Source organism: Anas acuta, chromosome Z (genome assembly GCF_963932015.1).
Source record: "Anas acuta chromosome Z, bAnaAcu1.1, whole genome shotgun sequence".
NCBI classification, from domain to species: Eukaryota; Metazoa; Chordata; class Aves; order Anseriformes; family Anatidae; genus Anas; species Anas acuta.
This window is the reverse complement of record NC_089017.1, coordinates 58,707,313-58,712,119: the sequence shown is the minus strand read 5'-3', so window position 1 is coordinate 58,712,119 and position 4,807 is coordinate 58,707,313.

Genomic DNA, 4,807 nt, shown 5'->3' with positions numbered 1-4,807 from the left:
TTTGTTGCTGCAGCAGCGTGGTGCTGACTCATGTTCATCTTCCTGCCCACCACCATCCCCAGGTCCCTTTCATCAAGGCCACACAGCTCCTAGCCCGTACTAGGACCTTTGGTTGTGTCATTCCAGGTAAAGGAGGACCTTGCAGTTCTCTTTGTTAAGCTTCAGGCAGTTCTTGGTTGCCCACTCTTCCATCCTGTCCTCCTGTCCATGTCTCTTTATAAGTTGTCCCTCCATTGTGACATGTACCGACCAGTTTATTATCATTGGCAGACTTGGTGAGGGTGCTTTTAGTCCCCTCATCCAGATCATTTATAAAAATATTGAACAGCACAGGGCCCAGTATCAGACCCTGGGTTACCCTACTTATGACAGGCTGCCAACTGGAGTAAAAAACATTGAGCACCACCCTCCAAGTAGAACCTGCTAGTCAATTTCCTACCCATCTGGCAAACTACATATCCAGTCTATGTCCTGTCAGTTTGTTTAGGATGATGCTGTGAGAAAGTGTCAAATGCTTTGCTGAAGTCCAGATAAACAATATGTACTGCTTTCTACATGTTGACAGAAAACTGTTGTAGAAGGTGATCTGATTAGGCAGGCATGATTTGCCTATGATAAATCTGTGTTCGCTTTTCCCAATCACCTGTTTCATTTAGTTTGTAACAGTTTCTAGGAGGACTCATTCCACTATTTTGCCAGGATTTGAAGACTAATGATTCTTCAGCTTTCTGGGTAGATTTGGGGGCCCTTATTATAGATGGGTATGACATTTGTTCTCTTCTAGTCATGACTATTCTCCATGACTTTTCAAAGATTATAGGCAGGGGCCTTGCAATGATGTCAGCCACTTTTCTTAACATGCTGTGGTGGATTCCATCTAGACCCACAGGTTGATGTGGGTTGAGTCCTAGAAAAATGCAGCAGACCAGACCTTTCTTTGGTTCTGGTGGGTCAACATATGTATTATCATAGCTACTTGATCCTGTGATCTGGTGCCTACCTACACTGCCAAAGACAGAGGTGAAGAAGGAATTGAGAAACTCTGCCTTGTCAGCATTATAAGTAACTGGTGTCCTTGTCCTATTTGTCAATGAGCCTTTGTCTTTCCCATGCTTTTGATTAGTGCTCAGATACCTGAAGACCCTTTTCTTGTTAGTCTTGACATTTTGAGCCAAATTTACTTCTAACTGAGCTTTAGCCATCTTTACTGCATCTCTATATGCTCTAGAAAAGTTCTTATAGTCCTTAATAGGTCTTCGGCTGGTCTATAGATGGTATGCTTCTTTTCAGCTTTTAAGTACATCCAAAAGCCCACTGTTAAGCCAGGATGATCTTTTGTTCTGAATTCTTCCTTTCTCTTGTTGGGAATGGACTGTTCTTGTGTTTCCAGAATGCTGTTTTTGAGTAAGTACAAAAATGTACAAGCTTCTTTGCCCTCCATGAATGGTTCCCATGAAACATCTTGCCACTGGTCTCTGACCATATATTCTTACAAAACCCAGGGTCTTTGTCTTACAAATGGTATTCTGTGTACTCAAAAGGATAATACAGTCCATAATGTTATGCTCCACAAGGTGCTGCATGCAGGAAGGTGCATTTGAAGTGCTTCTACACAAACACACACGGTATAAGGAATAAAATGGATGAGCTAGAAGTCTGGGCCCAGTCCCACAGCTACAATATCATGAGCATAAGCGAAACCTGGTGGGATGAGTCCTGTGGCTGGTGTGTCACAATAGATGGTTACAGGCTCTTCAGGAGGGACAGGCAGGGTAGGGATGTGGAGGGGTGGCAACGTACATGAAGCAGGGGCTGGACTGTGTGGAATTTCAAGTTGGCAATGGCAAAGTTGAGAGTCTCTGTGTAAGGATTAAGACACAAACAAATAAAGGGGATGTCATTGTGGGAGTCTACTACAGACCACCTGACCAGGACAACAATACCAATGAATTATTCTTTACAAAACTAAGAGACACCTCGAGATCAACTCCCCTTATCCCTATGGGAGACTTCAACTTGCCAGATGTCAGCTGGGATCACCACACGGCTGACACAAGCAAATCCAGGAGGTTCATAAAGCACCTAGATGATAACTTCTTGGTGCAGGTGCTGAGGGAGCCAACTAGGAAAAGTGCCCTCCTAGATCTGTTGCTGGAGAACAGAGAGGGTCTTCTGGGGGATGTGGCAATTGGTGGCTGTCTCAGCAATAGTGACCATGAAGTGGTTGAGTTTAAAATTTTTGGTGACAGAAGGAAAACTGCCACCAAAACTTCAGCCCTGGGTATGGAGAAAGTAGGCTTCAGGCTGCTCAGGAAGCTAGTCAGCAAGGTCCTCTGGGAAACTGCTTTTGAAGGCATTGGTGTCTATCAGTGCTGATCAGTCTTTAAGCACTGCCTCCTAAAAGCACAAGATCAGGCAATTCCAAAATATCGGAAGTCAAGCAGGCAGGGCAGAAGGCTGGCTTGGCTGACCAGGGATCTTATCTGGAGCTTATGTGAAAAAAAGAAAATGTACAGCTCCTTGAGGCTCCATTTTAGGGCCAGAGCTCTTCAGTGTTTTTATAAACTATTTGGATGGAGGACTAGAAGGTGTTTTGAGCAAATTTGCTGATGACACCAAACTTGAAGGAGTTGTAGATTCGGCTGAGGGTGGAAAGGCCTTGCATAGAGATCTGGACAGATTGGAGACCTGGGCGATCACCAACTGCATGAAGTTAAACAAGAGCAAGTGCTGAGTCCTGCACCTGGGACAGGGCAACCCTGGCAGTGTGCCATGGCAGCCAGGAGGGCCAGCCGTAACCTGGAGTGCATCAAGCACAGCATCGCTAGTCGGTCGAGGGAGGTGATTGTCCCACTCTGCTCTGCACTGATCTGGCCTCACCTTGAGTACTGTGTGCAGTTCTGGGCACCACAGTACAAAAATGACATGAAACTGTTGGAGTGTCCAGAGGAGGGCGACAAAGATGGTGAAGGGCCTAGAGGGGTAGACATATGGGGAGTGGCTGAGGTCACTTGGCCTGTTCAGCCTGGAGAAGGGGAGGCTGAGGGGAGACCTCATTACAGTCTACAGTTTCCTCGCGAGGGGAAGTGGAGGGGCAGGCAACCGACCTATTCTCCTTATCACCAGTGATAGGACCGCGGGAATGGTGTCAAGCTGAGGTAGGGGAAGTTTAGGCTAGACATTAGGAAGAGGTTCTTCACTGAGCGGGTGGTCGCACACTGAAACAGGCTTCCCACGGAAGTCGTCACTGCACCAAGCATGTCTGAATTTAAGATGTGTTTGGACTGTGTGTTTAGTCACATGGTCTAAACTTTTGGGTAGACCTGTGTGGTGCCAGGAGTTGGACTTGATACTTATGGGTCCCTTCCAACTCGGGATATTCTATGATTCTATGATTCTATGATTCTATGATTCTATGATTCTATGATTCTATGATTCTATGATTCTGTGATTATGATTTCTGTATCCAACACTCTGTTTGATTGTCAAGTACATCATATTGGTTTGTAAGCAGTAAATCTAGCAATGCACTATTCGTTGTTGGCATTCCCATCATCTGTAGGATATAATTCATAATTCATTCTAGGAACCTTATGGATGACTGCACTGCTGTGTTTTTCTCAAGAACTATCCAGGTAATTGAAGTCACATATAAGGATCGGGTTCCATTGGCCCAAGACTTCCCTGAGAAGTTTGTGAAAAATTTCCTGCAATATGATTGACAATCTCTGCCAATAAGTAATCTAGATTTGGGCTGAAATGTATGCAGAATTTAATTTTCAATACAAAATTCTGTCCTGCCCACCCCCACTATACAACTGCTCTGAACAAGATGATGTATTTCATAATTTCAGTCACCACTTTTTTATATTTTACTGTTTTGTGTTTTTGTTTGTTTGTTTTTGGTTTTGTTTTTTTTTCCAGCTTCCACCATGCTGTAGTATAAACTTCCAGAATAACATGGGAAGAAATACAATCATAAATGGCATCAACTATTAGCAGATGAAATGGATGATTGATAACATAACAAAATGAACATGCTAGAATTATGAGTAATTCCTCCTTATTCATATTGCCTGAGTTGTGTCTAGAGAAAGCTCTACTCTGGGATCCAGTCTGGGTTCCCTCACTTCCTACAATGAAACAGTTCTGTTCAGAGGGGAACAACCCTGAGTTTTGCCTCCATGGTTGAAAAGCCTTGAATCAGCATTGGAATTCTGTGAAGGCTCACTAACAGTCTTGGGAAATACATGGTCTCTCATTCCACTTCCTGTAAAAATCTCTTTCTGAATGCTAGTTGTTGATAAATGCATGACTACCAGACATACACAAAATGAATTGGATGAAATCCAACATCTACTAGTGTAGGAGGTCTTAACATTTCCAGAAATTCTAAAGTCTGCAAAAACATGTTGAATTTTGTGCTGGTTGACAGGCAGACCATAATCCAGAAAGACTGATCTTACTTTCTTAGAATAAAGAAATCCAAGTTCTGTCAAAATGTTAACTGTGAACGTGCTCAAGTGATGAAAGCGAGCAAATTGGGACATGTCATTTGGACTTCAGACTGGGCTTTAATTTAAACTATCAGCAGTTCATGTTCTAGAACAAAAATATGCTTCTGAGTATTTTGTTCAGGATGAAAGCTTGGTATTTCAGTTTATTTATTTTTAGCTCTTACTGCATGAAAATGACTAGTAAGTACGTGTTGTATTTACACCATTCATTTTCAGGAAAACTAGATTGCTTCAATTTTACACAAGAATTTTGATGGTTGGTTACTGAACTAGTTTTATAATTTTCTATA